Genomic DNA, 8,724 nt, shown 5'->3' on the forward strand with positions numbered 1-8,724 from the left:
TAGATGAGATATTAGGAAGAAGTTCTTTGCTGTGAGGGTGGTGAGACCCTGGCTGAGGTTGTGCAGAGAAGCTGTGGCTGCCCCATCCCTGGAGGTGTTCAAGGTTGGACGGGGCTCTGAGGAACCTGGTCTACTTGAAGATATCCCTGCTTATTTCAGGGGAATTGGACTAGATGGCCTTTAAAGGTTCCTCTGAACCCAGACCACTTGGTGATTCTATGTTTAGTCCCCTCTCTTCCTGTGTTTTTCCTCTGCATATTGTATGAAAAATGTCCTTCCCATCTGAGAATTGTTCCATCATCACTGCTGTCCATTTATTAAATGATGAGATTTATGAGGTTCAGATTCTAACTCAGATACGGATATGGTTAAATAGTTTCAGATAAACAAAAAATAACTTGAAGGAAGGCAACCAAGCATGATGCAACATGTAGACTGGGATCGCACACCATCTAGTAATACAAACTAGTGAATGCACTTTTGTCAGGGCAAACACAAGTCCCTTCTGCAGGTCACCTTTAGTCATTGTTTCGGAAAACAAAGACAGATCTTCTCAGCTAGTCCGAGATAAGAAAACAGTAGGGCCTGTTCCATCCTACCCTCAAAAACATTGACAATCTCCAAACTTTTATCTTCCCAGTTTCTCTTCTAGGAAAACTGTTCATTCCCCACAGCTAGAAACATCCTACTAGCCAGCATATTGCTGTAGGCGGACAGTGGCAACTGTCTTTTCTAAAGAACAAACACTAACCTCTTTGCTGGTCTGAGCAATGGCACAGATAATACCTTCAAACAAGAACAAAGACAATTCAATTACAGAGAAAAAGAGAAGTTAAATAGTTGGATAACTTAATGTCAACAGTGCTATGACTAAAACTAATGCTTTTCCAGTTTCTACTGTCCTTCTAACTTGCCAACAACAGTTTTCAGTCAGGACAGGCAGTAGACAAAATAGAACTGCTGGGTTCCTGAGGCCTGAGAGGCATACTAAGGGAGTGAGGCCATGATAAAAGACAAGCCCCTGCCAGGACAGATTTTGATGATGCAATCCAGCCTGTATAAATCACTGATGAAAATGGTTCTTAACTGGCTTCCTGAACACAGATTTCACCTTGATCAATTAGAGGCAGGAGTCCTTCCATGCACAGGCAGTCACTTTCTTCCAGTCCATTGTGATTTCCAAAGGAGAAGGATGAGCACTAATACCCTGGAGGCAGGTGTTGATGTCTTTCTCATGTATTTTGGCCAGCTTCATCTATGTGTTACGCCAACAAAAATCTAGAATTGGACTGAGGACAAGACAGCCTTGGACATGCATTTCCATGTTATGTTTCTTTCCTTTCCTGCCAGTTGTGCCAATGCACTAGTTTGTGGAGCCATTATGTGAACTGGATCAGGAAACAATTCCAAATTTTAAAAAGTTTAAAACTTTTTAAAGTTTTAAAGTAAAAGTTTTTTTTAAAGGAAAAAACAAACTTGAAAATGTTATGTAACAAGGTTTAAGGTGAAGTGGCAGATGTATAGGTGCTGCTGTTGGGAACAAAAAAATTCAAGTGGAATACAAGATGCAATCCAGTACACACCAGTACAGAGCACTTTACTATTGTGGACCGCACAAGGAAAACCAGTAACATTTTTCATGGAGAAATCATACTTTAAGCAGCTTTCTCAAATTCTGGCTGGATTCTTTCGGTCTCTCCACCAATTATTCTGGTCTGAGTTTCCTGCATTGATTTACAGCTTATGGATAATGTTGGCATCTCAGCTATTCAAATTCTTCTTTGTTTTCAGTATTCTCCCCATCTCTGGTAAGCCTATCTGCTGCAGTGATAACCAGAAATGGAAGTTTTGTGGCTCCATGGACTCTTTAATTGTATGGCTCATTTGCATAAGACAGTGGAGTGTTTTTATACATATTAATTTTACAACAGGAGTAACTTAATGTAACTTCACCAGAATGACTTGATGCCACAGCATCAGTCTTGTTCATGCATCTGCCACCACTGCTGTTATTTAACTCATGGAGGTGAATGTGTGTGCAATTTACTACGCATACTTACTCCTTTGCAGATCAGAATCCTGAATGTCCCTAAGCAAAAAGGAAAGAGTCACTTTGCCAAATAAGCACAAACTTTTGAGATCCAAGTGTCAATTTTGTGGCCTCCTAAATGCTGCTGGGATCCCTCATAGTACTTCTGTTCAGGCTATTGCCAAAAATGGAGTTCACAGAAATATTCCCGCATGCGCCTGGTCAACGACTCTGCGTGCTGTGTTGCTTCCTTAAAAGAGCAAAGCAGCAAAGCTCTCCCAGCTGTTGCACAGCCTTTTTTTTTACCCCTTCTTAAATACGTCACCACAGAGGCGCTACCAGTGTTGCTGATGGGCTCAGCTTTCGCCAGCAGTGGGTCCATCTTGGCTCTGTCTGGGGCTGGCACCATCTGACATGGGGGCAGCCTCTGGTGTCTTCTCACAGCAGCCAACCCTGCAGCCCCCCCCACTACCAAACTTTGCCACATAAAGCCAATATACCATTACTGATCACACTCGTGTTTGTGCTATGTGTTGGGTTCAGCATAGTCTATCACCATGTTGCAGTACAGCTCCAGCCAAAATTCTGTAAGAGAGCACCAGCTCTCCTGGTCTGCTGCGAGCAGAATGCAGCGACCTCCCCACCTTTCCAACGTGTTCACTGCTGGTGTCATTTTCTGCTTACTCTTACCGTTCTGAAGTCTGATAGCTGTAGCAATTGCTACGATCTGAAATTACGTTCACTCATTTCTGATTATCTCTTTGTTTTATCCCCCTGTTGCATCGTGTCATTAACTCAGATTATAAGCATTCTAGTGCAGCAAATGTCTCTTTACTACTGACTTTGTTTGAAGGCAGTTGGCATAAAAGAGTCCTGGTGAAGACATTAGTTACAAATAGTAATTATCTAGACGCATTACTAAACTAATCCAGTGCAACAATGTATACAGACATTATAATTAGTAAGAAAAGCAAACAAAATTTACCAATGAATGCAATGGCTGACAATTCTTTAAAAATAATCAGTATTATCTTGGAAATAATAAAGAAAAATAAACACAACCAAACTTCAGAATAAAAATGCAGCAAAACTTTATTACTAATTACCAACTGGAAAAATCAGATAATACCATCATGTTGTAGTATGATCATGAAGGCCTTTTTCGACCATTAGGAATATTCTCCTTGAAATCAGCCATTCTAGACAATTTTCACTCAAGAGTGCAACGGAAAATGGCTAAGGAGATGTCAAACCTACTTAAATAAAGTTTATAGACCTTGGAACAGCACTATAATTTTGGCGATGTATATGTGTATACCACATAGTGAACCTGAAAGTAAAAGTAAGTGTCCAGTTTGATAATCAGATTTTTAAGTTTTGAAAAGCTGGAACAAAAAAGGCCCACAAATACAGTTTAAAGGATAGTGGGAAAGAGAAAACAAGAAATTTTAAAATGTTCACTTAATTTAATAAAGAGAAGATGGAAAGGTGATATATTTATTTTAGTTAATGAGAAATACTTTAGTCAAATATAGAGACTCAATGCAAAATTTACTAGATTAAATTCTATGTATGGTATGACATAGAAAGCTGAAGCAGAATGATAGAATCATAGAATAGTTTGGGTTGGGATGGAAATATCATCTAGTCCAACTCCCCTACAATGAGCAGGGACATTATCAGCCAGCTCAGGTTGCTCAGGGCCCTGTCCAACCTGACCTTGAATGTTTCCAGGAACGGGGGATCTACAACTTCTCTGGGCAACCTGGGCCAGTGTCTCACCACCCTCACAGTAAAGAATGTCTTCCTAATATCTAGTCTGAATCTACGCTCCTTTAGTTTAAAGCCATTAGCCCTTGTACTATTGCAACAAACCCTGCTCCAGAGTCCCTCCCTACCTTTCCTGGAGCCCCTTTAGGGACTGGAAGGGGCTGGAAGGTCTACCCGGAGCCTTCTCCAGGCTGAACCCCCCCTCCCCCCCCGACTCTCTCAGCCTGTACCCACAGCAGAGGGGCTCCAGCCCTCCCAGCATCTCCGGGGCCTCCTCTGGCCCGGCTCTAACAGGTCCATGTCTCTCCTGTGCTGAGGCCCCAAAGCTGGACACAATACTCCAGGTGGGGGTCTCAAGAAGAGTGATAGAGTTTGTTTTGACCATAAACTCTTTGAAGGTAAATGCCATTACACTGGGGGTTTCCTCACGTAAGAAATATTCAAGAATAATAATTCAATAGGACCTTGCTTGCTGATAGAATCTAGAGCCAAAGTTCACATGGATTTTAAGTTCCTTTACAGATCAGTTTAAACTATTAAAATCATTATTATTTAAGGAATAAAAGGTGTGTAAAGCCCCACACACTGAAACCTTGTAGAAAATTTTTGTGAAACAGTCTAGATTTGACTTTCTGGGGTATTTCAACATTTATATTTCAATATCACACAGAGAAAAGCCCCAAACTCATATTGGAACTTGCTTTCCGTACAGTTGTCTTTGGTTCAACTCATTCTGAATCTCATCTTCAGTCTAGGAGTGCTATTTATTTGATTTATATTTAGGTGTCTATAACTAATACAGGTGTTTTGGCTCCCTCTGTACTCAGTGGGGTTTAGCCGCATTTCATCTCTCTGACTTTGAAGGTCTGAATTGCATCCGTGGACACATTGACAGGCTCCAAAGACTATGAAATGAGGATGACTTGCCCTGATGTAGACACCTATGTAGGACCCACCAACATGCAGTTGGATAAATTCTGCCTTAAAATCATATCATATCATTGAATCATATCATAACCAAGACATTACCACCAATGTCATCACATCTGGGGGCTCAAAAAGGTCCTTTGCAGTTTCCTGACAACAAAAAAGATACTTTATCTCAAAGATGTAAATAATCAAATAAAATTCTACATTCTATTAGAGAGCAAAAATGCTCTGTCCACAGGAAGAGAAGACAAGGAACTGATGAATCGTTACCTCAATAGATCTGCCTCAGCCATGAATGTGTTCGCTTTCAGGTAGTTTCTTCCTTCCCTACTGCCTATGCATCTCCATTTTCTAGCATCCTGCAGCAGATCAATACAACTGAGAAGAAATCGAAGACACAGTGGCTGAATAAAACAAAGTAAATCTATGCAGAAGCCGTATTGCAGGCCTGAAGCCTTCCAGTCTGCTTTCAAGTACTCTAAAGCCAAATTCACACCTGAGTATCCCAAACTCAAGTGTGGAGTTATCTGTTCAGTCATCCAGGAGACCCAAGAACCATAAAAAACAGTCAGCTTTAAGCACAAAACTCTGCATGGCAAGAATGACCAAAAAATATAATAATCATAACTGGAGCGTGACTTCAAAAGATATTTTCTGTGTAGGAAAGACAGAAATGAAGGTAGAGATCATAGGGCATCAATTGTATGTACAAGTGCATAATGTAAAGAAAACAAATAATGGATAAAGCGATCCCTTCAAGTGCATGTAAATTTGAGAAAAAAGTCTATCAAGAGTTTACAAATAGCATCAAAAGGTTTCTATCTATATGTACATTATCAGGCGGTATTAAAAGAGGAATAATGCTACTGACAATTATGAAAATCCTCAACTTCCCGAACACAGATTGAAAAACAGATGGTAGTAACAATGGCTGGGTCTAAGCAGTCACACAGGCGATAACCAGCAATTTCCGGGAATAATCCCAGAAACAGTAGAAAGAGCTATACTTTAAAATTTTGTTTTGCTAAGTACTGGAGATTTTATTGTAACCCTGACCATAAAAAAAAAACCCAAACACCTCCACTTGAATGTCGATTCAGTTTAAATTCAATGGAAGGATGAATAAAAACAGGCCTGTATCTAAGCTGCTCACTTATAAAAGGGAGAAATTCTGACAAATTAAGAGTCAAGTGTAACTAGTCAGACTTACGAGTTGAATATGAAAGGACTTTGAAATTGCTTTCAAAGGTGCTAAAACTGCTTTTTTGGCATTGGCAGCAGAGAACTGGGTAACTCAGGAAGTGTATCCTAGGCTGTGCTCCTGTCTGTGAGTCTGACATACATCCTTCTCTTCTTAAAGATGCTGCATTAGAACTGTCGTGCCAGTTACGACTGAACTGCTGATAACTTCAGTCAGAGAAGGAACCACCCGCACCTCTATAACAGACCTTTCACTTACAATGTCAGTTTTCTTTGGGAAAATGGTCAGATGACAGACTCAAAGACAAGCAGCACACAAGTGACACATGCAGCCCTAGTCTTTTGCCACAACCTGCCTACATCATCAACACAGCACAGAAGGTTCATATCAGCTCATGGATGAAAAGCAGTTAGTCAAAGCAGAACCTGAGCAAAAAAACAGTTATAACATTAGGTAAATATTTTTGAAAGCTTTCTATCACATGTACACTTCTTTGGCTGAAGGTACACACAACTGGAGCAGTCTGTGTGTAGTTTAGACATATTATCAGACTCTGAGCTTTAAAGAAAACTCTCATTAAATATTAGGGAAAAAAAATCACTGCGAGGGTGTCAAGCACAGAAACAGGAGTCCACAGGGGCTGTAGGATGTCTGTCCTTGGATATATTCAAAAAACAAACAAGCAAGGCACTGAATAACTTGATCTAATGAGTTTTGCATGGAGCAGGGGTGTTCGATCAGATGACTCCCAAGAGAACCTTCCAGCTAAAATTATTCTGACTTTATTCTATTATTTCTTTCTTAAGCTATACTCCCAGAAAACAGTGACAATGAATAACACTTTCTCCTAGAGTATTCAATTTTATCCAAGTGGATGATGACTTGGATTAACCAATTAGGCCTTAACTTTACAAAATACTGCAGAATATTTCCTCAGCAGATTGTTAACCACAAGAACATCAAACTGACCAAGTACTCTTTGCACTGGCTTCTCTTTGGTTAAACACTGAAATTCTAAATTGAGTGTACACAGAATACATATACAAAGATCATCTGATGTTCTAAATTTGTGTCATGATCATCCCAATGGCACAACAGAACTTTCTATCAGAGTGCATATTTGCTTATGCTTACTTGTATTTCAAAACACACTTCTTTGATCTTGCCTTTTCTAACACAGATAGCAACCTGCACATTAAAAACAAGAGCAGAACATAAAAGCCCTATCAAAGAAAAATACTCCAGGACATACACAGTTACACCCAGGAAGAGAGGAAGAGAAAAGAACAAGGCAGAGAAGAGACATTAGTCACACAATAATGTGCTACTGGAAAGCAGGTACTTGAGACTGAAATAACTGAAAAATTAAGAAATTACAGAATTAAGATTGTCTTATATGTAGATGCCAATCCAGCCTGCGTTCCTTATATCCTTGACTGCTAGAGACCCTAAAAGGTGTGATTCTTGAAAACTTTACTTACAGTGAGTAGAGCATTTTAAACTTAATATTCCTGCTCCAGTTCCTTTCCTCCAAAATAGGGATAATCACACCATCACAGCCCAATTGAGTACTGAGAAGTTAATTGATGTTTGTGAAGCATTCCAGTAGGCTACTGATGAACGGCATGGCGACTCCTACATGGAAGTTAATAACTCCATTCAGTGTGGTGTCTAAGTGGCATGTGGTGAGTAATGCCCACGGCAACACAGCAAAGGATGATTAAAAGCAATATTGACTGGTTACCTCCTCAGTTGGCACTCTCCATCCTTCACACCGAGTGAACTAAGTTGCTATACAAAAAATAGCCCACAAGTATGCAACTGAGGTCTGTATCATCATGCTTATTTCCAAATTCTGCGGCCACCCCCTCTCACCTTGGCACCTTAATGTTAAATTACCTGTTACAATGTATGCACTAAATTATCGTATAAGCACACGGCCTTGTGGAAGGAAGTGCGCCCCAAGAGCATGCAGTACTGGACGTGTGGGCATCACCTGCACTGGGCCCGCGCATCCGCCACATATTAACTATCATAGAATCTATGAGTCTATGATTCTATGAGTCTATGATTCTATGATTTATGATTCTATGATTAACGCCACCGCACCTGTGTCCGCCCCTGCTGTCGGGCTCATCCCTCGTCCACTCAACGCCCGTCTCCTTCCCCCGCGCCCTCCCGCCGTGGCCCCCGCCGGCTGAGCGCCGCCAGCCCCCGCCCGGCCCCGCTCCCCTCCGCGCCTCCGCAACATGGCGTCCGCCTCGCCCCCGGCCCCCGCCCCGCCCGCCGCGGTGCCCGGGCCCGCCAGAACCGGGCTGCCAGGCCTGAGTCACAGCCGCCTGCCGCGGAGCCGCCCCCCGCCGCGCCCTGCCAGCCGCCCGGGCACCGCCCGGCACACAGCAGCCGCGGCGGTTGCCAGGCTGAATAAGATAGAACATGAAAGGCGAAATAACAGGAGCTGCCACGCCCGGGGCTGCGGGGAATCTCGCTTAACCCTTCTCCGCCTGCGCCCACAGCTGGCCCGGCCTGGGGAGAGGCCGGGCTGCCAGCCCAGCTGCCCCTCCGCCCGCGGGGCCAGGGTGTGAATGACAGTTTATGGGGGAAGCAGGGAGACGGGGGGAGCTCACTGGTATGGCCTCAAATACCCTTTGCATGGCACCCCCAGGGAGACGAGGGGCCATGGGTACAGCCTCAGATATCCTTTGCGTGGCACTCCTGTGGAGATGGCAGGGCATGGGTACCCTTCACAGGCTTGCCAGCACACTGCTGTGGAAGTGGACGGCACAGGGCCCTG

Source organism: Larus michahellis, chromosome 2 (genome assembly GCF_964199755.1).
Source record: "Larus michahellis chromosome 2, bLarMic1.1, whole genome shotgun sequence".
NCBI classification, from domain to species: Eukaryota; Metazoa; Chordata; class Aves; order Charadriiformes; family Laridae; genus Larus; species Larus michahellis.